This window comes from Panthera tigris, chromosome A2 (genome assembly GCF_018350195.1).
Source record: "Panthera tigris isolate Pti1 chromosome A2, P.tigris_Pti1_mat1.1, whole genome shotgun sequence".
Classification (NCBI taxonomy): domain Eukaryota; kingdom Metazoa; phylum Chordata; class Mammalia; order Carnivora; family Felidae; genus Panthera; species Panthera tigris.
In genome coordinates, this window is record NC_056661.1 from 55,771,363 (window position 1) to 55,797,999 (window position 26,637).

General features: G+C 44.4%; 1 long non-coding RNA gene across 1 annotated transcript; it reads left to right on the top strand.

Annotated features, from left to right (window-relative positions):
- The first annotated feature begins 730 nt into the window (after positions 1-730).
- LOC122236407 lies at positions 731-26,510 on the top strand. Its single transcript, XR_006214465.1, has 3 exons — positions 731-2,135; positions 25,244-25,360; positions 26,244-26,510. It is a non-coding gene; the product is annotated as an uncharacterized LOC122236407 (long non-coding RNA).
- The last annotated feature ends 127 nt before the right edge of the window (positions 26,511-26,637 follow it).

A 26,637-nucleotide genomic window follows, 5' to 3' on the forward strand; every position in this document is an offset into this window, starting at 1 on the left:
TTTCAATTTTTTTCCCCAGCCTCGGCATCCATCCAGGACTGCTAAATTGATCACTTTGTCAATACATCTGAATTCCTTCTAATCGTGGTTCCGTTTCCCAGGAAGCCTTGGTTGTGCTGGAATTTGTGCAGGGCGAGGGAAACTTGAGCTTTGGGGCTGGCAGAGAGAGATCACGTCCTCAAGGGGCTGTGTCCAGGTTGTTCCGGGAAATCAGAACCCTCTCTTCCATATACTGATCTTTCCATACCCAGCCTTCCTTTTACTGAATCCTCTGTATTGGTTAGGATGAAAAATTGGCCTTTATAACAGAGACACCAGAAGCAACAACAAGCTTAGATTAGCTAGAATTTTATTTCCCTGTCTCATGGGGTTCTTTATGGGGGGGGGGGGGTGTCCAGAACAGGTAACCCAGCTCAGGAACGATCCAAGCTCTAACCGTTGTTCTGCCATCCTCAAGCAGGGCTCTGGGTCTAAAACAGGCGCTCCTGCTTCCCACAGCGCGCCTTCGGTCCCCACTGTAGAAAGAGAAAAAGCGGAGAGAAGGGCAAGCACCTTCCTTCAAAGGGCACGCCCACAGGCTGCTTACAGACTCTGCTTGGATACTATTGGCCAGGAGCAGCTCACATGACCCTGCTTACATACTATTGGCCAGAACGGAATGACGTGGCCGCAGCTGCAAGCGATTCTGGGAAATGTGTTTCACGGGGTACCCGCGAGCTGGGCCAAAATGCCTGGGCTCCTGTAACCAAGGCCAGAAGAGCAACAGGGTCCTGGGGGATGAAGGGGCCTCCCTACCACCCCCGTGGAGTGGATTTTTGATGGGAGAACATGGAGCCGACCAGTGAAAACAATGAAGAGCCACGTTCTCGGTTGCAGGCCGGGTTCTCAGGGAAGCAGTCTCTGAGAGGTCTATTTGTGTGCAGGAGGTTCGTTCGGGAGTGCCTTGGGGGATGACACCCAGGAGGGCATCAGGGATCGAAGGAAGCAGCAACGCATGTTGGGAGAAATATAACTGCCACACAGTTGCAAAAAGATGCCTCAAGGGATGCCAGGATTGGGGAGCAGGTGGTGGAGAGAGCTCGGGAGCTACAACGTCCGTTGCATCCTTCTTTTCCTACCCCACCCCAGCCAGGGGAGCAGAGAAAGGCGTGGAATTAGGTTTGGCCAATCCCATGCCGTCATCCAGGATTGGATCCTTCAGCAGCAGGAAGCCGTGGTTATGGGTAGTTGGAGGCCATACTGACTGTTGAGGAATAGGGACAGGCAGAGGGCCCACTCCAGCAGCGGACATCTGCTAAAGATCCCACTGCCCAATTCCCTACCACCGGTACCCTGGGTTGTGGCTCATTTTGGAAACCTTTCCTCCAAATATCCCGGATCTCCTAGAATCCTTACAATAAGCCCCCCTTCAGGACTAAGTCAGCCAGAGTCAATATTTGGTCTTTGCAGCCCCAAAGCCGCTAATCTCAGGGCACCTCTAAGATGGTTCATTGAAAGAAGAATGTCAGGGTGTGACTGTGTTTTTAAACACACCGTGGAGCCCAGTAGATGAGATATAAGCAGGAAGCAGTTTTATTCTTTCTCGCAACTGCCCTTTTCCAACCAGCTCTGGGGACTTGTGTCTCCCCATCCTTTAGGCAGATCTCATGGTTTTTGGTCACTTTCTGGTGGAGGAAGCAGGTCACTGGGTAAAGCAGAGGAAAATGGGGCTCCCAAAACGGACCTAACGGAGCATCTCCAGACATTGCCCACTCCTTCTCTTGGCTCCTCATTGTACCGGTAGAGGAACTGAGGCCCAGAGAGGGAAAGTGACTTACTGGGTGTAACTCAGCACAGAAGTGGAGGACAAGAGGGAACTGCATTGGTCTCTCGTGGACAGGGCATGGTACTGGGCAAAGCTCGCCCTGCTGTTGCATGGCTCCAGGTGGATCCCACTCTTCATGGCCATCTGAATTTGTGGGACTGGTTCATTGGTGATGTTTATCCTCCAGATATTGTTGTTCTGGAGCAGCCGAAGGACCACATGACCCAGAAGAAGGCCAAGACCAGGGTTTTAATCTTAGGGCAAGGACATCAACTCGTTCTCCTCCACAAAATGGAAGTAACACAGAATGAGGTTCATCATCAGTTCAAAGGTAACCGATGCTCAGAGAGGGGAAGGTAACCTGGGAAATTCCCACAGCTCAGAACCCAAGTGTGGCGGGTCTTTTGCAAGAATGGTTCCAATCCTCAACCAATCTCCATACCTGTACCGTTTAAAAAAATTTTTGGTAAAATACACATAACGTAAAGTTGACCGTCTTAACTATTTTTAATCGTACAGTTTGGTAGTGCCGAGTGCCTTCACATTGTTGTACAGCCATTCTCTAGAACTCTCCACCTTTACAAGGTTCAGTTTTACAAGCTGAAACTCTACCCGGTAAACAACACCTCTCCATGCCCCCCCCCCATCCCCCAGCCCTGGCACATGTCAGGGTTTCCCTTTTTAGGGCTGAATAATATTCTGTTGTGCGCATATGTCACATTTTGTTTATCCGTCTGTCAATGGCCACTTGAGTTGCTTCCACCTTTTTGACTATTGTGAATAATGCCACTAGGAACACGAATGGACAGATACCTCTTCAAGGCCTTGCTTTCTTGTGTTTGGAGTATATACCCAGAGGGGGGATTGCTGGGTCAATTTTTGGAGGAACCACCCTACCGTTTTCCACAGTGGCTGCGCCATTTTACATTCCCACCAACAGCGTACAAGGGTTCCAATGTCTTCGTGTTCTTGCCAACACTTATTATTTTCTGTCATTCTCCTAGTAGCCAGCCTGATGCGTGTGAGGTGGTACCTCATTATGCTTTTGATATGCATTTCCCTAGTCTGTGCCTTTTGCAGTGTGATGTGGGGAACCCTCCCATCAAGAGGTGGAGTCTGTGCTGGTTTATGCTTTGCTTTGGTGGTTACTGGTGGTTATTTTCCGTGGCAAGCCTGGACCGAAAGAGGCCCCACACGCGTCTGCTCTCTCCCTGGAACCTGCCCAGCTACCATGTCAACAGGCCCAGGCTAGCCTGCTGGGGGATGAGAGACGTGTGGCCCAGTTATTCCTGTTGCCCCAGCCGACAGCTGGCCAACTGTCAGGCGTGTGCACGTGGCCATGCTAGACGTGTCAGCCGAGCCAGGCGGTCACTTGCACCTAGGAGGAGCCAAGCCTGGTTCACATCAGAGCCACCCAGCTGCCCCATCGAGTCACGAGCAATAAATGATTGGGTTTTGTTGTTTTTTAAGCCACTAAGTTTGAGAATGGCTTGCTGTGTAACGATTGCTCACTGATCTATCGGTGTCCGAGCTCCTGCCCTGGGGTTTGATTCTCCACTTTCCATGGACTGAGACTAGGACAGGTGAAACTTTTACCTAGATCTCCTGATCTAGGACAGGTGAAACTTTTACCTAATTCCTGGAAGAGATGGGGCGCCTGGGTGGCTCAGTCGGTTAAGCGGCCGACTTCAGCTCAGGTCGTGATCTCGCGGTCCGTGAGTTCGAGCCCCGCGTCGGGCTCTGTGCTGACCGCTCAGAGCCTGGAGCCTGTTTCAGATTCTGTGTCTCCCTCTCTCTGACCCTCCCCCGTTCATGCTCTGTCTCTCCCTGTATCAAAAATAAATAAAACGTTAAAAAAAATTTTTTTTAATTCCTGGAAGACAAGACCAGCTCCTTCTCTGGCATCTAGCCCACAGAGGTGGAGGGACTCTTTTGGAATACCAGTCTTCCCCCCGCCCCCCACTCCCTAGTTCTATCGAGATACAATTGGCCCACATCACCGTATGAGTTTCAGGCATGTGGTATGAAGGCTTGACTTCCATATATTTTGAAATGATCACTACAATACGTTTAGTTAACATCCATCACCTCACCTCACGTAGATACAATAAAAAGAAATGGGGAAAAAAAGAAAAAGAATTTCTTCTTGTGACGAGAATTCTTGGTTCTTAACAACTTTCAGATATATCACACGGTAGTGGTAACTACAGTCATTGTAATGTTTATCACAGTCCTTGTATTTATTTATCTTACACCTGGAGGTTTGTACCTTTTTTCCACCTTCTTCCAGTCCCCCCTCCCTACCCTCTGCCTCTGGTGACCACAAATCTTTTTCTAGAAGTTTTCTTGTTTTTTTGTGATTTTGAGATTCCACATATAACACACATCATACAGTATTTGTCTTTCTCTGACTCATTTTGCTGAGCATAGTACTGCCAGGGTCCAGGCATGTGGTCTTGTTTTTTAATGACTGAGGAATATTCCATTGTATATATGTTTACTCATGTCTTCTACCCATTTCTTAACTGGATTATTTGTTTCTTTCTCTTTCTTTCTTTTTTCTTTTCTTTTCTTTTCTTTTTTTTTTTTTTTTTGTGTGTGTTGAGTTTGATAAGTTCTTTACAGATTTTTGGATGCTAACCCTTTATCAGATATATCATTTGCAAGTATCTTCTTCCATTCCTTAGGCTGCCTTTTCATTTTGTTGATTGTTTCCTTTGCTGTGCGGAAGTGTTTCATCTTGGTGAAGTCTCAATAGTTCGTTTTTGCTTTTGTTTCCCTTACCTCCTATATGCACAACCTCTTTATCCATTCATCTGTTGATGGACACTTAGGTTGTTTCCGTGTCTTGGCTATTGTGAATACTGCTACACTGAATGTGAAGATACGTTTTCAAGTTAGTGATTTCATTTCCTTTGGATATATTCCCAGAAGTGGAATTGCTAGATCATATGGTAGTTCTATTTTTGATTTTCTGAAGAACCTATACTGTTTTCCATAGTGGCTGAATTAATTTACATTTCTACCAAGAGTACACAAGGGTCCCCTTTTCTTCACATATCCACCAGTGTTTGTTATCTCTTGTCTTTTTGGTGATGGCCATTCTAACAGGTGTGAAGCCATATCCCTCTTGGTTTTGATTTGCATTTCCCTAACAGCTAGCAATGTTGAGCATCTTTTCAGGTTCCTGTTGGCCATTCATATATCTTCTTTGGAAATGTCTATTCAGGTTTTTTGCTCCTTTTTTTGGTTTGTTTGTTTGTTTGTTTATATTTATTTTTGAGAGACACAGAGCATGAGCGGGGTCGGGCAGAGAGAGAGGGAGACACAAAATCCAAAGCAGGTTCCAGGCTCTGAGCTGTCAGCACAGAGCCAGATGTGGGGCTCGAACTTGTCAACCACGAGATCATGACCTGAGCTGAAGTCGACACTCAACCGACTGAGCCACCCAAGCGCCCCAGCTCCTTTTGTTTTTTTAAGCAAGCTCTACGCTCAACATGAACCCATGACCCCAAGATCAAGAGTTGCATGTTTCACCGACTGGGCCAGCCAGTCACCCCATTTGCTTTTTTTTTTTTTAAAGCGAAGTTTTAAAAATTTATTTACTGAGAGAGAGAGAGAGAGAGAGAGAGAGAGAGAGAGACAGAGAAAGAGAGGGAGAGAGAGACTCCCAAACGGGGTCTGCACTGTCAGCACAGTGCCTGACGCAGGGCTCAGTCCCGCAAACTGTGAGATCATGACCTGAGCCGAGATCAAGATCCAAACACTTGGGGCACCTGGGTGGCTCAGTCGGTTAAGCGTCCGACTTCAGCTCAGGTCACGATCTCGCGGTCTGTGAGTTCGAGCCCCGCGTCGGGCTCTGGGCTGATGGCTCAGAGCCTGGAGCCTGTTTCCGATTCTGTGTCTCCCTCTCTCTCTGCCCCTCCCCCGTTCATGCTCTGTCTCTCTCTGTCTCAAAAATAAATAAACATTAAAAAAAAAAATTAAAAAAAAAAAAAAGATCCAAACACTTAATGCACTGAGCCACCCAGGCACCCCTGCTCCTTTCTTAATTGGATTTAAAAAAAAATTATTATTACTATGTTTGCTTTTGAGTTATATGACTTCTTTATATTTTTTGGATATTATCCCCTTATCAGGTATGTGGTTTGCAGATATTGTTTTTTTCCATTCTGTAGGTTGTCTTTTCACTTTTCGCTTCGTTGATGGTTTCTTTTGCTCTGCAGAAACTTTCAGTCTGATGTAATCCTGCCTGTGTATTTTTATTTATTTTTAAAAATTTTTTTCAACATTTCTATATTTTTGAGAGAAAGAGAGAGGCAGAGCGTGAGCAGGGGAGGGGGAGAAAGAGAGAGATACAGAATCCGAAGCAGGCTCCAGGCTCTGAGCTGTCAGCACAGAACCCGACACGGGGCTTAAACTCACGAACCACGAGATCATGCCCTGAGCTGAAGTCGGAAGCTCAACCGACTGAGCCACTCAGGCGCCCCTTGCCTGTGTATTTTTAATATTGCTGCTCGTCATATCCAAAAAGTCATCAGCAATGGCCATGTCAAGGAGCCTTTTTCTATATTTTCTTCTAGAAGTTTCATGGCTTCAGGTCTCATATTTAAGTCTTTAATCCATTGTGAGTTAATTTTTGTGCGTGGTGTAAGATAAGGACCTAGTTTCATGCTTTTACATGTGAATATCCAATTTTCCCAGCACCATTCATTGAAGAGACTATCTTTTCTCCACTGAATATTCTTGGCTCCCTTGTCCCTCCAAATATTAGTTGACTGAATATACTTGGGCTTATTTCTGGGCTCTCTGGAATCTCAGTATTTTTTTTTTAATGTTTATTTATTTATTTTGAGAGAGAGAGAACACGCTGTCATGAACTGTGAGATCATGACCTGAGCCAAAATCAAGAGTCAGACGCTCAACCAGCTGAGCTGCCCAGGCACCCCTGGAATCCCAGTCTTAATTACTGCCCTTAATGGGATGCCTTTGGTTCAGTCCTCATGTGGGCCTCAGGACCCATCACGTGCTTATCTTCCTTGTCTCCCCAGAAGGCAGGCAGTCATTAACCAAGCATGACTGAGGTCCATGCCAACTTCTGTGTGCCCTTTTGAAGGTGAATGAAAGTGAGGAAAGAGAACATACTTCCCCATAGGTGGCTGCTTCCAGTTTTGAGACCCTCCACGGGGGCTGGAGAGATCTTTACTGTCACTAGGCCCCCAGGTGGATCCAAGATGCACCCTGGTCTGGGAACCAAAGTCAGGATGCCTGTGGAAAGGCTCAAGCAGGTGAGACACCAGGTCAGATCCATGTTTTAGAATGATTCCTCCTGGTGACCAGCATGCTCACTGGGTTAACAGGCCTCCCCCGCCACACCCTGCCCCCCTCACCATCCTCCCAGGTAGTCAGGCCTTGGCCCTGATGGTCTCCCATGGGCCCCTGAGGTACTCTTGTGGCACGCACCCACACATTCGCCATCTCCTTCACCAGCCCACAGGCTCACAGAGGTCTCCCAGTAGCTAGCACAGGACCTAGAACAGGTCGTGGTGACAAAGAGCACAGCCCGCCCCCATCAGACTCCCAGGATTCCGCGCCCGTACCTGCCGTCCCACCTTGAAAATCATGGGCAGGGGTCCAGCCGTTCTATAGGCTTACAGATGTGTTTTCTCATCTGTAAAGTGGGAATGGGAATGGCACCTGCTTCACCATGCGCTGTGAGGTTTCAACAGCTTCCTGCAGGAAACAATACATGGGCATGCGCTGGGGTCCTCACGTGTCTTGCTGATTCATCATTAAAATAAAATTTGAAATCTGAATTCAGGTATAATGCACAGACTTAAAATAAATATTGTCTTCATTTGCCAAATCACGGTGTGGAGCCTGTCCCGCTTCAGAAAGTTGTCCTTTTCCGATGAATTTCCCTCCCCACTAGGGGCCACCACTGCTCTGATTTCTAAAAGGATAGATTGACTTTCGTCTATTCTTGAACTTTGAGGAAACGGAGGCATACAGATTGCACTGTTTTTGTGTCTGGCTTCTCTCATTCAGCATTATGCCTGTGGGGTTCGTGACTTCACGTTTATTACGGACTGACATTCCATTTCCTGAATACACCACTATTTCTGTGTCCTCCTGTTGTCAGACAGTTGGGTCACTTCCAGCCTGGAGCAAAGAGGAATAAGGCTCCTGTGAACAGTCGTGTGCAAGACGGGTGTGGGGGACATATCTTTTTACTTGGGTAAACACCTAGTGGCGGAGTTGCCGGGTATAAACAATTGTATAATTAATTGTATAAGCAGCCGCCAAACAGTCCTCCAAAGCAGTTTTGTCCCCACCAGCAAGGAAGGAGGGTTCCAGCTGTTCCACAACCTTGGGGACATTTGGGGTTGTCACTCATATTTGTTTTAGTTGGTCTGGTGGGTGGGAAATGATGTCTCACTGTGGCATTACTTTACATTTCTCTGATGAATGATGGCGGACACTTTTTCTCGTACTTATTGGCCATTTGTGTATCTTCTTTTATGAAGTGTCTGCTCATTTTTACCCACTTTTTTTTTTCAAACTAGGTTGTTTGTCTTTCCAGTATTAATTTGCTAGAGTTTTTTTTTTAAATATATTCCAGAAGCAATTCCTTTGTCAGATATAAGTGTTGAGAATATTTTCTCCCAGTTTATGTCTTGCCTATTCCCTTTTTTTTCCCCTTTGGTGTGTAATTGATAAATAATAAACGGCAGGTATTTAAAGCATATAAACTGATACATTTTGATATATACATATATAAATATATGGAAACACTGTGAAAACCGTCATCATAATTCAGACAGCAAATACATCTGTCATCCCCAAAAGCTTGATGGTGCTGCTTTGTGATTCTTTCCTCCTGTGCCCCCCATCTCCTGCCACCCAGCCCCAGATACTCATTTATCTACTTTCTGTTACTACAAATGAGTTTATACTGTCTAGATTAAAAAAATTTTTTTAACATTTATTCATTTTTGAGAGAGAGCGAGACAGAGTGCAAGCAGGAGAGGGACAGAGAGAGAGGGAGACACAGAATCTGAAGCAGGCTCCAGGCTCTGAGCTGTCATCTCAAAGCCCGACATGGGGCTCAAACCCACCAACCGAAAGATCATGACCTGAGCCAAAGTCAGATGCTTAATCGACTGAGCCACCCAGGTGCCCCTGTGTTGTCTAGATTTTCGTATAAATGGAACCATAGAGTATGACTCTTTTTATGTCTGGCTTTTTTCACTCAGTAAAATTATTTTGAAATTCATCCGTGGTATAGTAAGTGTCAATACCTCATTCATTTTTACTGCTGAAATGGACTCCATTGTATGGATACACTACTCCTTGTTTATCCCTTTTTCTGTTGGTGGACATTTGGATTATTTTTAGTTTTTTGGCTGTATCAACCAAAGCCCCTATGAACATTCATATACAAGTCTTTGTGAGACATATAATTTCTTTTTCTGGGTAAATGCCTAACAGTAGGATTGCAGTGAGATTGCCAAAACATGTAGTAGGTGTATGTTTGACTTTTTAAAAACTGCCAAACTAGGGGTGCCTGGCTGGCTCAGTCAGGGGAGTGTGCAACTTTTGATCTTGGGGGTGTCAGTTTGAGTCCCACATTGAGCATAGAGATGACTTAAAAAGATTTTTTTTTTAATTTTTAAAAACTGCCAAACTGATTTCCAAAGTGGTTGTGACATTTTACATTCCTGCCAGGATAGGATTCCAATCCCACTGCATCCACCCCAACATTTGGTGGTCCTTTTCATCGCAGCCATTCCAATAGGTATGTAATGGTAGCTCAATGAGGTTTCCATTTGCATTTCTTTAATGATTAATAACGTTGAGTGTCTTTTCATGTACTTATTTGTCACCTGTTTATCTTGGGTGAAGTGTTTGTTCAAATCTGTCATGTATTTTTTTTACTGGAGTTTTCTTATTGAGTTTTGAGGGTTCTTTATGTGTTCTGAATACACAGTCCTTTATCAGATACATGATTTGCAAATACCTTCTCCTGGTCTGTGGATTCTTTTCATTCTCTTACCAGAGTCTTCAAAGAGCAGAGATTTTAAGTTTTGATGAAGACCAGTTTATCCATTTTTTTTCTTGTTTGGTTTTGTTATTTAGAAATATCTGCCTGCCCCAGGGTCACAAAAGTATGTTCCTGTGTTTTCCTGTAGAAGGTTTATGGTTCCAGCCACAATAGATTGCACATTATTTTTTATGTATGGATTTGATTACTCCGTTGTTATAGCATCATTCATTAAAAAGTTTTCATCTCTTACTTGAGTTATCTTTATATAAGATATCTTTATAAGGACAAAGTATCTTTGTAAAGGGTCTATTTCTGGACCGTCTTTGTTCTACAGATCTATCTGTCTGCTCTTATGTCAGTATCATAAATGCTTGACTACAGAAAGCTTGATTGCTAGCTTTATAGTGAGTCTTTCAGAAGTTTAAGTCCTCTGAACTTGTTCTTCAGAATTGTTTTGGCTATCCTAGACCCTTTGCATTTTCATACACATTTTAGGATCAGCTTGTCAATATCTACTAACCAGCTTTGTTGGTTTTATTGTTTCCTTGGATTCGTGTTGAAATTTTAGGTGAATTTGGAAAAAAACTTTTCGGTCCTCTAATGGATGAACATAGTGGTGTATCTGCCCATTTATTTAAATCTTTAATTTCTCTCACCATTGTTCTGTAGTTTCCAGTGTAGAGATCATACCTACCCCTATTTCATTAAATTCGTTTCTAAATATTTTATGTTTTCGTTGCTATTACAAATGGTGTCCTTTTACATTCTCTTCTACTTGCTTGTTGCTAGTATATATAAACACGAGCTTTATGTATCGATCTTGTATTCTGAAGCCTTGCGAAATTCACTTAATTTTTCTAGTTTTTTTTTGTTTATTAAGATGCTTAAGTTTTCTGAATACAGGATCATGTTGCCTGTGAGTAGAAACAGCTTTATTTCTTCCTTCCAGTATGTATTTTGTTGTTGTTGTTATTGTTGTTACCTGTGAGAAATAGGCCCACCGACCTAATCAAAGGAGAGACACAGACACTCGGAGCACAGTGAAGCGAGACTTTAATCAACATTCTTGCAAAAGCAGGTATCTGATGGACAGACCCACTTGGGGCAGTTACAGCAGACAATTTATCTCCTAGCATGCAAGTCCCTCCCCTGATTCCTCATTGGCTGAGCACTACAGAGGTAAGTCCCTCCCTTGGTTCCTCATTGGCTGAGTACTACAGAGCTTACAGCCTTACCTGGATGTCACCTATGCCCATGTAAGGCAAAAAGTAGTCTGATTGGAACAAATGTACATTCCCTGAGGTGAGGCACAGACTCAGTCCCTCCTTCCTTTGTTCTTTGGTGTATGCTCATTGCAGAGCCCGTGAAAACAACCTGGTGAAAATAAGCCCAGGAAATGGACAGGGGAAGAAGAAGCAGGAAGTGAAGTGTCTAAGGGTTTGGGACTCCATTGTGTGTGTGTGCGTGTGTATATGTGTGTGTGTTGGGGGGGGGGGTTGGTTGTACATATTTCCATTAGTTGTAAATCTACTGGTAACTAGGCAGCACAGCTTCTATTTGATATTTCTGAGAATGAATCCCTCCCTTACTTCTCCCTTCTGAAAATGAATCCTTCTCCCTTACATTACCTTGCTGCACGGGGCTAGACCTTCTGGAACGATGTTGAATAGAAGTGATAAGATTAGACATCCTTGTCTTTTTGCTGAGATGGAGAAGAGCCTTCCGTGTTTCAGTATTTCCAAGTTTCACCAACAACAAACATGTTGGTAACTGAATGCATTTCATACTGCACCTTATTAGCCTGAAGATGTTTCCTTTTCTTCCTACTTTGCTGACGGTTGTTATCACAAATGGGTATTGAATGTTCTCAAATGCTTTTTTCTGCCTCAATGAGATGGTCCCAATATTTTCCCTTTTTATCTTGTTAATGTGATGATGTGTATTGACTGAGTTTTGAATGTTAAACCAAATTTGCATTCCTGGGATAAGGCCCTGGCTTCTATTCTCCCAATATTTTGGTAAGGATTTTTATGTTTCTAGTTAAGAGGGATATTAATCTGTAATTTTCTCTTCTTGTGATGTTTGGTGTCAGAATTATGTTGGCCCACTAAAAAGAGTAGGGAAGCATTCTCACCTCCTCTATGTTCTGGAAGAGATTGTGTAAATTAGAATTATTTCGTCCCTAAATGTGTGATAGAATTCCCACTGGGAAGCCATCTTGTCCTGGAATTTTCTTTGCGGGAAAGTTTTTAATTGTGATTTTAATTTTTTTTTTTTTTTTTTTTTTTACCAGCCAAAGCGTCATTCAGAGTTTTAATTTCTTTTTTTTTTTTTTTTCTGTTTTGGTTAGTTGTGTTTTTCAAGGAATTTGTTAATTTCATCTAGGTTGCCAAATTTATCAGCATAAGTTGTTCCTGATATTGAAAACTTTAACATCTCCTTTCAGTGGACAAGAAAGTAAAATGAAACATCATGAAGATATAGAATATTTAAATAATACTATCAACAAACATGTCCGAATTGGTATTTGTAAACTATTATACCGAATACTTGTAGGATACACATTCTTTTCAGGTGTCGTGAAGTATTCACCGCATATATACCACATGCTAGACCCTAAAACAAGTCTCAAAAATTGTATTAAATTAGACATTAATCAAAATAAGCTATTCTTCATACTCACTATGATGGGCACAGTAAAGACAAAAACAGAAGCTAACAAGTGTTGCCGAGGATGTAGAGAAGTTGGAACCCTTATGTGCTATTGATGCGAATGCAATCGAAAGCAGGGCCTCAAAGATGGTATTTGCACACCCATTTTTAAAAAAATTTTCTTAACATTTTATTTATTTTTGAGGCACAGAGAGACAGAGCATGAGCAGGGGAGGGGCAGAGAGAGAGGGAGACACAAAATCCAAAGCAGGCTCCAGGCTCTGAGCTGTCAGCACAGAGCCCTACAGGGGGCTCGAACTCATGAACTGTGAGATCATGACCGGAGCTGAAGTCAGACGCTTAACTGACGGAGCCACCAGGTGCCCCTGCACACCCATGTTTATTGCAGCCATATTCACAGTAGCAAAGCAGGGGAAACAACTCAAGAGACCATAGGCCAATGAATGGGTAAACAAATGTGGTCTATACACCCAGTGGAATAGCATTCAGCTTTAACAAAGATGGAAATTCTGACCCAGGTTACCACAGGAATGAACCTTGAGGACACTGTGCCATATGTGAAATAAGTCTGTCACAAAAAGACAGATCCTGTACGATTCCATTCATATAAAGTTCCTAGAGTCAAATTCATAGAGATATAAAGTAAAATGCCATTTGCCAAGCACCTGGGGGAGAGGGAAGTGAGAGGTGTTGTTTCATGGGGACAAAGTGTCAATAATGCTAGATGAAGAGAGTTCTGGAGACCGATGGTGGTGATGGTCATACAAAACTGTGAATGTACTTAGTGCTACTGAACTGTGCACTTAAAAATGGTGAAGAAGGTAGTTTTCGTGTTATGTTTATTTTACCACAATTAAAAATAAAATTAAAAGGCCATCTACACAATCTCAAGAACACTTGAATATTAAACAGTCCACTTTTAGGTAAGTGATGAATAAAAAAGCCACAAGGGAATTTGAAAGTATTTTGAACTTGAATGATAGTGAAAACACAGCGTTTTGAATTTGTGAGAAGCCAAGAGGCTTAGAGGAGATTCAAAGCCCTTACGATGGTTAATTTTCATGTGTCGGCCGGATTGGGCCACGGGGGCGCACAGACATTTGGTCAAAGGGTATTCTACGTGTGTCTGTGAGCGTGTTTGTGGGTAAAGTTAATATGTGGAAAAGAAAAGGTGGGGGGGGCGCCTTGGCTGGCTCAGTCAGTAGAGTGTCTGACTCTTGATCCCACCAGTGGTGAGTTCAAGCCCCATGCTGGGCATGGAACCTACTTAAAAAACAAACAACAAACAAACAAAAAACATCTGACTGGGTAGCCTGAGTAAAGCTGATTGTCCTCCCCAGCGGGGGATCCAATCAGTTGAAAACCTGAAGAGAATAAAAAGCTGAATAAGAGGGAACTTAAGTTGCCAGACTATTTCAGCTGAGACATCCCGTCTCCTGTCTTCAGACTGGAACTCACCCCTGAGAGCTCTTCTGGTCCCAGGCCTTCAGACTCTGACCAGAACACTATTGGCTCTCTTGGGTCTCTAGCTTGCCGACCACAGATCTTGGGATTTGCAAGCCTCCGTAATTTTAATCTTGTGAGTCATTTCTTACAACGAATCTCTTTAGACATGCATACACACATATACTCATATCCTATTGGTTCTGTTTCTCTGGAGAGCCCCGCTAATACAGCTCCAAACAGTTATATCAGAAAAAAATAAACTTTGGGGTGCCTGACTGGCTCACTCAGAAGAGCATGTGACTCTTGATCTTAGGGTCGTGAGTTCAAGCCCCACATTGGATGTAAAGATTATGTAAATAAATAAAAAAAAAAAAGAAAGAAAAGAATAAACTCTTTTTTTAAAGGAACAGTTTTCTCTGTTTTTTTAAAATGTTTATTTACTTTTGATAGAGAGAGAGAGACAGAGCACAAATGGGGGAGGGGCAGAGAGGGGGGAGACACAGAATCTGAAACACACTCCAGACTCTGAGCTGTCAGCACAGAGCCTGATGTGGGGCTCGAGCTCACGAACCATGAGATCATGACCTGAGCCGACGTTTAACTGACGGAGCCACCCAAACACCCCAAGAATAAGTTTTTAATAAAGTACAGAACCAACTCGCTAAGGCCAGGGGGAAAGTTGAGATTACTTGGTCCGGCAGTCTGTATGTGGGAAGAGCCAGGTGAATGCAGACAGCCAGGTTCCAGGATCTAGGGCTTAACCCCCAGGCTGCATCTCAGCTTATGGTCCTACCGTTGGCTTGTGTCATGCTTGCAGGGGACGTCAGTCAGATGGAGGCCAGTGGTCAGGCTGACTCTAGGGGCATGGTATTCCCAAGGGCAGAATTTGGACCGGTGGATGGAGAACAGCTCTAGCTGGCAAGGCAGATTTGGGATTGACATACAGCAGAACGCATGACAGGCGGGTGAGATGGCAGTGAGTCCTTTGTCCCTGGACGTGTTCAAGAGCAAAGTCAGACACTAACTTGTCACTGTGCACAGGCAAACCCTATAATTAATGTTCAAACCAGGATTTAATGGACACTCCTCAGGAAGCTATCATGTTCTGCCTAATTTGTCTTGTTTTTTTTCAAGGATTATTTTTTACAAGTTATAATTTTCTGGTTCTTGGTCTAAAGACTGAAGATATTTTATTTTTTTATTATTGAAAAAAATTTTTGATTTGTTTATTTACTTTGATAGAGATAGAGACAGCACGAGTGGGGGAGGGGCAGAGAGAAAGGGAGAGAGAATCCCACACAGGCTCTGCTGTCAGTGCAGAGCCCAATGCGGGGCTTGAACTGATGAAACCGTGAGATCGTGACCTGAGCTGAAACTAAGAGTCAGACGCTTAACTGACTGAGGCACCCAGGTGCCCCAGACCATGAGGATATTTTAAATGGAACATGGCCCATTTCCCTGTCTGAAAAGAAATGCTTAAACAAACAAAATGGTCTTGTCCTCAGGAGTATGGAGAAGGCATTCGGATTTCACCCCAGTCTCAGCCCCCAAATACATTGGGCCCAGGCTCTGGGATCACAGGCATGTCACTCTACCTCTCTAGGTCTCAGTGCACTCATCTGTAAGATAGGTATAATCATAAAAGTGTGCATTTGCTGGGTCTCTTAAAGCACCTTCCCAATTGCTGTGTCCTGCACTTTGATTTTCAGCGAGGATAAAAAGATCACAGAGGAAAAGCAGCCTCTGAAAAGTAGAAAGCTGAGTGCACACAGAGGGTGTAATTTTCTCCTGCCTGGGAGGGAAAGAATCCTGAACTTTAAAGACGAAGCTTTACGGGATAACGTCTCTTCAGCATCCGAATGCAGCCCATTTTTGGCAAAAGACGCATTTAGTCTCGTGACAGGCAAACATCTCATCCCAGCTCAGGGATCAGAATTTGGCATTTGAGAACAACAAAATGTTTCATGGCAGCTCCCAGACAGCCTTTTTACTTTTTTTTTTAATGACTAATCTCCTTGGGTCGGTGTGTCCCTGGGCTGACCCTAGCAAAATAAAACGGAGACTAATTAGTGTAGAGGAGATAATACAGATGGGACCAGTTCCTGTTTTCGTGGACATCTCCAACCCAGAGAATAAAAACAAGAAAAGAGTTCTGATTTTTAAAAATCACGTCCTTGGAAATATCCTTGGCAGTGGCCTGAATGTCAGGAGAACTGGGTTTTAATTCTCGCTCTACCAACCGAGTGGTTATGTGACCCTTCAGAAGCTATTTTCCTTGCTCGGTTTCCAAATCCGTAGAGGGGACTGGTTTTACTTACCTGCCGTGACATACCCCCAGTTTCTGGCACAGAGCTCCTAAAACCCTTGTGATTTCCTATGTAAGAATTGCACTAGGAACATCCTTTGTTCTAATATTTGGTCTTTGACTCTGGTTCCTGACACAGAACTCCTAAGTCCCTTGGCACTTCCCGAATGATAGGAGCGTGTTTTGTTCTAGTGAGGTGACTCTTGGTGATCTCTTGGCTAGCTTCAGCCTGGAGGCTGGTCCCCAGAAAGACCAAGCCATGATCAGAAACTTAGAACTTTCTGTTCCCCCCACTCCCAATCCTCCAGGGAGGGAAGAGGAGCTGGAGGTTGAATTAATGATCAATCACGCCTGCATGATGAAGCTTGAATAAACACCCCAAAGCAGAGTGTTCAGAGAACTTCCGGGTTGCTGAACACATCCATGTACCAGGAGAATGGCACACCACAATTCACGGGGACATTTGGGACTCTTCCTGACTTTGCCCCATGCACCTCTCCATCTGACCATCCATCTGTAGCCTCTATACTAAACCAGGAAGTGTAAATAATTGTTTCCCTGCGTTCTGGAAGCCATTCTAACAAATTACCAAACCCAAGGAGGGGATCACGGGAACCTCAGTTTAGACCTGATCAGTCAGAAGGGTAAGTGAGAAGCCGAACTCGTGACTGGTGTCTGAAGTAGGGGACGATCTCGTGAGACTGAGCCCTTAACCTGTGGGATCTGACACTATGTCCAGGTCGATAGCATCAGAAGCAAATTGAATTGTAGGACACCCAGCTGGTGTAGAATTGCCCGATGGGTGGAAAATGCACACATCTGGCACCAGAAGTGAAGTGAAGTGTGGTAGCAGCGTGAGAGTAATGCAGAAGCACAGGAGCGCTTTGTCTATACAGCTGCCGAGCTGTGAGGAGGGAATTACACTAGGAGAACAGTCCTAACCCTGTAAAGAGCTCACCACCCAGCAGAAAAGGTCCATGCTTCTTGCTTTAGAAGCGTCCTCTGGGACACCGTCCCCCTTCCCCACCCCTACTTCACACTGGGTTGGGAGGTGTCTGATGGGCCCCCAGAACAGCCTCTGTTTTCCACTGTCTAAGCTAGCGTGCACTCTATTACTTTGAACTTTATTGTATTTTTGTTAACAACCATTAGACACGTCCTTGCAAAAACCCAAACTCTAGGAAAATATGCAGGCGGAAACAAAAGCTCACCTACTGTTCCATGCCCCAAATGAAAGCCTTGGTGGTCAGTCTTCCCCGCTAGACAGTTCAAAGTTCTGGTCACCGGGTCTGATATAGGGCAGGAGTTGTTGGGGGGGGGGGTTCCCCCTACACCACCAAGCGATGCTCCGATGCCAGCCCAGCTGTCTTGGAATTCACCGCAATTCTGACGCTCTCTACCCGGGGATAGTGCCATCCCACAGGCTAAGGGCTCAGTCCCACCAGACTGGCTTCCATTTCAGATGCCAGTCGACAGTCCAGGTTGTCACCTGTGCTTCTGACCAGTTGGCTATAAATCAGAGGTTCCCACAACCCACTCCTTGAATTTCTGTTAATTTGCTAGGAGCAGCTCACAGATTTCAGGAAGCCCATTTACTGACTGGATAGTCGATTTATTACAAAGGATATTAAAGGATATTTATTACAAAGGATATTATTTATTACAAAGGAAAAACATCAGTCAAATGAAGAGATACCTGGGGTGAGGTGCCAGACGAAGGAACTTCTGTCCTCATGGACTTTGGGGCACATGGAAGCATTCTGGTCCCCAACTTGGAAGCTGCAAATCCCCTCCTTTTTTTTTTTTTTTTTCTTAATGGAGGCTTCATTACATAGTTAATTGATTAAATCATTGACCATTGGTGACTGATTCACCCTCCAGCCCTTCTTCCTTCCCTTGAGGTCAGGGTGTCGGACTGAAAGTTCCAGCCCTCAATTCCTGGTTGGTTCCCATGGCAACCAGCCCCCACCCTTAGGTGCTTCCCAGAAGTTACTTCATCACCTAAACCCACTTGTGGCGGAAAGGGGCTTGGGAACGACAAGACTCTCATTTTACTGCAAGGGCTCTGAAGCAACGTTGGCAACTGAGGACCAGAGACCAAATACCGTGACCCAAGTTGCTCTTATCGGTCAGGCAGTTTCAAGAGTCTGGGCAGCTGTGAGCCCGGAACTATGGACACAGAGCAAGCATACATGAGAAATACATTTTGGTCATCTGAAAGATAAAATACGCATCTCCTGTAAGTTATACTATCTCACGCGCTGTAAAAACCCGAGACACCATTCAGTCCTTCTCTGTATGCCCAGTTCACCCACTGGAGGAGTAACCACCAGGACACTCAACAAACATCTACTAAGTGAATCAGCACTTTGTTGGCTTCATTGTTTGTTTGTTTCTAAAGCATGCTGTCTGCATGAATAGATGTCTAAAGCTAATCTTTCATATAGTTACAAGAGCTTACAATCATTTTGTTGACATTGTGGCAAAAATTCAATGGAGGAAATTTTCAAAAGATCTTACTGGCTTTATTCAGTGATTCGGGGATTAGGCAACATCCCATCTAGCAGATAGAAAGGAGCTGTACAAAATGAAAGATTTTTACAGGACGAAGGGAGGGGGAAGAGGGAAATTCTACTAGACAAAAAAGCAGGTTGGTTATTGCAAGGTTACTTTCCTACAGGGGAAAGAGGGTCAGAGAGCCCGTGCTGTCAGCACAGAGCCCGACGCGGGGCTCGAACTAGTGCCAGTGCTGATCAGGCGATTCCTGATGGGATGAAAATGTAACTAACTTTCTCAGGGCCACACAGCCAAAGGTAGGTAGCAGAGTCGGGATCTGGCCAGCATGTGCAAAGGCCATCGGAGTGAGCATTATCCTGGATGCCTAGGTGGCTCAGTCAGTTAAGCATCCAACTGTTGATTCTGGCTCAGGTCATGATCTCACAGTTCCTGGGTTCAAGCCCTACATTGCGCTCTGCACTGACTGAGCGGCTGCTTGGGATTCTCTCTCTCCTTCTCTCTCTGTCCCTTCCCCACTTTGCACAGGCAGGTATGTGCTCTCCCTCCCTCTCTCTCTCTCAAAATAAATAGATAAGTATTTTTTAAAAAAGTAATCAGTATCCAAATGTGGGCAGTAGGAGTGGTCTGCTCTAGGTGCAGGTAGTAAGAGGATGTATCGTCTACAGAGCATTTAAAATCAGTAATAATATGGCAACCAATTTGACAATAAATTTCATATATTAATAAAAAATAAAAAAATAAAAAAATAAAAAAAAAATAAAAACAAACAAAAAAGTCAGTAATAAAAATGGACTGAATGAAGGTCTCTGCTTTTTATTATCACCACACACAGGCCCTATTAAATAATGTCAGTGCATATTTATTATTTATCACAGTGATCAAATCCACAAATCCTGGGAAACACAGCTGTGGGTCTGAGTTCTGAGGAACTGCAGTGGCTACTACTGAGGGTTTAAAAGAATCTTTGTGTGTATGCCCAATACACATAACATAAAATGTATCATCTTCGCCATGTTAAGTCTATTCACATTGTTCGCAAATAATATCCAGAATTTCTCTTCTTGCAAAATGGAAACCCTGTCCCCATTACGTAACTCTCCGCCCCCCTCCCCCAGCCCCTGGAAGCCACCAACTCTGCTTTCTGTCTCTGTGAGCTTGACTACTGTAGGGACCTCATGTACGTGAAGTCACACAGTATTTGGATTTTGTGACTGGCTTATGTTACTTACAGTGTTCATCCATGTTGTAGCATGTGTTAGAATTTCCTTCCTTTTTATTTATTATTATTATTTTTTAATTTTCTTAATGTTTATTTACTTTGGAGAGACAGAGAACACACACACACACACGCACACACACGCCACGCACGCAAGCGGGGTGGGGCAGAGAGAGATAGAGACACAGAATCTGAACAGACTCCAGGCTCTGAGCTGGCAGCATGGAGCCTGATGTGGGGCTCGAACTCACGAGCCACGAGATCATGACCTGAGCTGAAGGCAGATGCTTAACTGACTGAGCCACGCAGGCGCCCCTATTTATTTATTTTTAAACATTTATTTATTTTTGAGAGAGAGTCAGAGCATGAGCAGGGGAGGGACAGAGAGAGTCTGAAGCAGGGGCTCATGGGGCTCAAACCCACCAACTGAAAGATCATGACCTGAGCTGAAGACTGAAGTGTAACTGAGCCACCCAGTCGCCCCCTTTTAAAAAAAGTTTTTTTTAACATTTATTTTTATTTTTGAGAGACAGAGAAAGACAGCATGAGCTGGGGAGGGGCAGAGAGAGAGGGAGACCCAGAGTCCAAAGCAGGCTCCAGGCTCTGAGCTGTCAGCACAGAACCCCATGTGGGGCTCGTACTCAGGAACCAAAAGATCATGACCTGAGCTGAAGTCGGATGCTTAACCTACTGAGCCACCCAGGTGCCCCTGAACTTCTTTCCTTTTTGAAGCTTGGATAATATTCCACTGTATGTTTCTGCTATATTTTGCTTACCCGTTCACCTGTTGCACACTGAGGACATTCATCTGTGGAACATTTAGGTTGCATTTGCCTTTTGGTTATTGTGAATAGTGTTGCTATGAACACGAGTGTACAAATATCTACTTGAGTCCCTGCTTTCAGTTGTTGGGGTAAATACCCAAAAGTGGAATCGCTGGATTATCTGGTAGATCAATTTTTAACTTTTTGAGGAAACGCCAGACTGTTTCCGTATTGGCTGCACCATTTTACATTCCCTCTGGCCGTGCACAGGGTCCCAATTTCCCCACATCTTCATCAACACTTGTGGTTTTGTGTGTGCGCGCGCGTGTTATTTTTATAGTAGCTGATGGGTATGAAGTACTATCTCATTGTACGTTTTCATTTGCATTTCCCCAGTGAATAGTGATGTTGAAAATCTTTTCACATGCATATTGGCAATTTACAGATCTTCTTTGGAGAAATGTCTAAGTCTCTTGCCCGTTTTTTAAATTGGGTCACTTGTTTGGTTTTTGTTGTTGAGTTATAGGAATTCTTTGTGTATTCTGGATGTTAACCCCTTGTGAGTATATGCTTTGCAAATATTTCATTCCATTGTGAAGGTTGCCTTTTCACTCTTTTGATCATAACTTTTGATGCATAGAAGTTTTAAAGTTTGATGTAGTCCAATTTGTTTTTACTTTTCGTGCCTGTGCACTATGGAATTTTGGTAACATATATGCTCTAAAATAACACACTTACAAAACTGACGTTTTAATAAAACACTAGGAGTTTTTTTTTGTTTTTGTTTTGTTTTTTTTCCAGAAAACTCCTAGTTACACAGTTGGCTCCCCAGATACATGGATTTAGCTCATGTGTTTGTTCCCAGAGTAAATTTGTAACTTTTTGGGCATCGTTTGAATTTGCTTCAGGGACAGTGCTTGTCTGCAGCCCCTAAGGCAATACACGTTCCTGTGTTTAAATGGTAATTTCAAAATAGACAATGATAGTACAGTGACTGTGAAGACAAAGAAAAAAACCCTTTTTTGTGATTCAGCCATTCTAAGCCACTTGGAATTCTTATTTGGTTTAAATTTTATTTTAGTATTTTAAATGTTTATTTTTGGGAGAGAGAGAGAGAGAGAGAGCATAAGCAGGGGAGGGGCAAAGGGACAGAGGATCTGAAGCTCCCTCCACACTGACAGCAGAGAGCCCGATGTGGGGCTTGAACCCCTGAACCGTGAGATCAAAGTCAGATGCTTAATCAACTGAGCCACCCAGGCACCCCTGGTTTAAATCTTAAAATGTGAGATAGAGTGCCAACCACAAGGGGTAATTTTTTTTTAATGTTTCCTTATTTGTTTTTGAGAGAGACAGAGAGAGAGAGAGAGAGAGAGAGAGAGTGCAAGCACAAGCGGGGGAGGGGCAGAGAGCAGGAGAGAGAATTCCAAGCAGGCTCCACACTGTCAGCACAGAGCCTGATGCAGGGCTTGATCTCAGGAGGTCATGACCTGAGCTGAAGCCAAGATGCTTAAGCCACTGAGCCACCCAGGCACCCTGCAAGGGGTGATATTTTTGATAAGTGCAAGTCTAACCTCATACTTGAACTATTCTACTGAATCTCCATATTAGCCTGCAATGGAAATTTATTTTTTTCATTGTTTACTTTTTACTTATTATTTAGTGGCCAGTATACTACTCTCACATTATTCATTATTGCAATAGGCCACTATGTAAATGTAAGTTTAAAAAACAACAACACACATCAGCGGCTATGATCTGTGTTGCCTGTTCAGGCACCTGAGTGGACTGGCCCGGCTGGCTGGGGTGGATTTGGGAAGCCAGGAGCAGGCTCTGCCCTCCTCCAGGTTTGGTGCCCTGGAGATGTCTGGGGATTCCCTTTTGTGTCCAGCCAGGGCTGCCCGAGGCAGGCTCGGCTGGCTGGGCTAACATACATGCACCTGGGCTCCTGAGGGTCTCCGAGTGTGGAGCTGCAATCAGTCCAGGGCTCAGGGACCAGGGGCTCCAGCAGCCCAGGAGAAGCTGATGGGCTGAAAGAAACACCCAGTGATCCTGATGGAGGACGAATGAGGCCCATGTGAGAAGACCTTCCCGAATGAGAGTAAATGCACAAACAGATGTTGGATCCCACGAACAGGCAGCTTGTCTGCACACACATAGAGAACAGCAATTTCTGTAATTAAATAGCATGATTATTTCACACAAGATGATGTTTTGGAAATCATTTTGCAAAGGCTGAAGCCATGCCACTGCTCCCAGCCTCTTTTTTAAAATAATTATTATTAAAAAAATTTTTTTTTGATATTCATTTATTTTTGAGACAGGGAGAGACAGAACATGAATGGGGGAGGGTCAGAGAGAGGGAGACAGAGAATCTGAAGCAGGCTCCAGGCTCTGAGCTGTCAGCACAGAGCCTGACATGGGGCTCGAACTCACGAACTGTGAGATCATGACCTGGGCCAAAGTTGGATGCTGAACCGACTGAGCTACCCAGGCGCCCCTAAAATTGTTTTTTTAATATAAAAGGGTGACAGTCCTTTTTTTTTTTTCCCTTTAAGTTATTTATTTATTTTGAGAGAGAGAGAAAGGGAGAGAAGTGCGGGGGAGGGGCAGAGAGCATCCCAAGCAGGCTCTGCACTGTCATCGTGGAGCCCGATGCAGGGCTCTCACTCACGACGGGTGAGATCATGACCTGAGCTGAAATCAAGAGTCAGATGCTTAACCGACTGAGCCACCCAGGCGCCCATCTTTCTTAATTTTTAAGTGTCTAAAATGCTGAGTTTTCCTGCTCAGAGATGCCCGAAAGTTCATGTTGAGTCCCCCTTTCCTAAATTTCCAGGGACCCACAACCAAAACCTAGCTGCAGCCTCGTGCAACACGAAGCCACTGCTGCTGCAGACATGCCCACAAGTGTGTCACAGGGCAGGCACACTCAGCACGAGGGTGCTCCAAAGTACACACTTCTACTCCAAAGATAGAGGGGAAACACAGAAATCACCAGGGGCAACATAGAGATAAAGGGGGAGCCTATAAATTAAAAGCTCATTTCAACCAACTGCAACGTATCTGAATCTTACTTGGATCCTGATTCTTCAAAAAAATTCTTCGAATGTTTTTATTTTTGAGACAGACAGAGCATGAGTGGGGGAGGGGCAGAGGGAGAGGGAGACACAGAATCTGAAGCAGGCTCCAGGTTCCCAGCTGTCAGCATAAAGCCCGGTGCAGGGCTCGAACCCACAAGGGCTCGAACCCACAAAGCGCAGGATCATGACCTGGGCCGAAGTCTGACGCTCAACCAACTGAGCCACCCAGGCGCCACAGATCATGATTCTTTTTATTTTTTTTTATTTTATTTTTTTAACGTTTTATTTATTTTTGAGACAGAGAGAGACAGAGCATGAACAGGGGAGGGTCAGAGAGAGGGAGACACAGAATCTGAAACAGGCTCCAGGCTCTGAGCTGTCAGCACAGAGCCCGACGCGGGGCTAGAGCTCACAGACCACGAGATCATGACCTGAGACGAAGTCGGCCGCTTAACCGACTGAGCCACCCAGGTGCCCCAGATTCTGATTCTTAAAACACACACTGGGGGGAAAATGTGACATTCATGACACAGTTGGAAATTTGAACTGACTGGATATAACCGAGGAATTATTGTTAGTTTTTTAGATGATAATAGTATTGTGGTTATAGTGTACATATCAAAGGGTCCTTCTCTCTTAGAGATACACGTGTTAAAATACAGAGGAAATGACAGGATCTCCTGGATTTGTTTCAGAATGATATGGGGACATTCAGCTTGGGGTTGTCTGCAGAAGACATCGGACTGGCCGTGGACTGTTATCAATGGAGTTCAGTATACTACCCTATCTACTATTGTGAATGTTTGAGATTCTCCATTGCAAAATTAAAAAAAAAAAAAATTGTTACAGAGTGATAGTGGATAGGCTCGAATAACAACATCCCACTAGGAAGAAAATTACTTGCCTTTTAAATGATCGCTCAACCCTCATCTGCTCAAGAGCAAGGCCCTTTCATTGGGCCAGTCTGTGATCCTGTCTCGTGCTTGATCGTGGCCCCACCCGGGAGATGTAGGCCTTGGGCCCTAAGCCTTTGGCGGGGGGGAAGCAGTGTCTGTTTGTAACTTAATGGCTTCCCTTTGCTTCATTGTATTTATTTTTTGGCTACCTCTATTTTAGCAACTATTTTGGTTTCCTATTTACAGAAGTGACAAAGTTTTCTTCTTAAATGTATGTAAACAATTTGATTTGAAGACAAGAATTAGCACAGGTGGTACTCAGATATTGTAGGACTTTTTTTAGGGTGGCAGGAAATGACAAGCACGGGAGGCACCAATGCAGTCACAGGAAACATACAACTGTCTTAACAAAATCCTGGGTCCCTTCCATCTGGGAGGTTCTCTGTGCCTGGGGCAAGATGGTCTGCTCAGGCCTACTGTCTCCCTGAATTTCAGACGAAGCACCTGACACACAGAAGGGAGGCCAAGAGCAGGCAGCGGACGCAGATCACACAGGGAAGGCTGGCTGCCAGAATGGACCCCAGCTGGGCATCAGACGCCATCCATTACCAGGTTCGGAACCAACTAAAACGAGGGAGGGGGTGAGTGCAAGGACAGCGTAAAGGGGAAAATCTTAAAGGGGGAAACTATTTTTATCCACCGTTTTGTTTCCCTTTGGTTGTTTTCTGCTGGGGACATTTCCTAACTGCCTTAAGTGAACCAAACAGGCAGTCAGCAAGCTGTGTTTACCCAGATTATTTAGTTGGGGCTCTTTGTATGTTTGTTTTTGTGTAATTAAACTTTTGATATCTTTATAATTAAAAAAATTTTTTAATGTTTTTAGTGTATTTTTGAGAGAGAGAGAGAGAGACAGAGCATGAGCGGGTGAGGGGCAGAGACAGAGGGAGACACAGAATGAGAAGCAGGCTCCAGGCTCTGAGCTGTCAGCACAGGGCCCAACGCGGGGCCTGAACTCATGAATGGTGAGATCATGACCTGAGCCGAAGTCGGATGCCTACCCAACTGAATCACCTAGGCACCCCAAACTTTTTATAGTTTTTATTTTTTAAGATAATTTTATTCATTATTATTATTTTTAAGCTTAATTTTTAAAGTTTCTTTTGAGACAGAGAGGGAAAGCAGGGGAGGGGCAGAGAGGGAGGGAGACACAGAATCCCAAGCAGGCACGCCGCTGTCAGTACAGAACCCGACACTGGGCTCAAACCCACCCACCATGAGATCATGACCCCAGCTGAAACCAAGACTCAGAAGCTCAATGAACTGGGCACCCAGGTGCCCCGAAGATCATTTTAGAGCCACCTGCAGTAGGAAATAATACAGAAGGATCCCACGCACCCTTACCCACCGATGGACTGCAACCAGAAAGCTGACACGGATGCAGTCACGATACAGAACATTTTCATCACCTCGAGGATCTCCCCTGTTGTCCTTTTAGAGTCACGTCACCCCCAGGCCCGCTTGGCCAGACCCTCAGCCTTGGCAGTCGCTCGTCCGCTCTCCGTTTCTAGAATCTTACCACTTCAAGATGTCGTATGGATGAAATCATACAGTATGAAACCTGTGGGGACTGGCTTTTTTCCACTTAGTGAAATTCCCTGGAGATTCACCTGAGATGTTGCATGTATCAATAGCTTGCTCCTTTACTACCCAGTGGTATTGCATGCCATGGGTGGGTCACAGTCTGTCTAACCGTCATCCCCAGAAGGACCCCTGTGCTGTTGCCAGTTTCGGGTTACTCTGAATAAAGCTGCTGTGAACATCTTATGTACAGGTTTTTGTGTGCACATAAATTTTCTTTTTCTTCTGGGATAAATGCCCAAGAGTATACA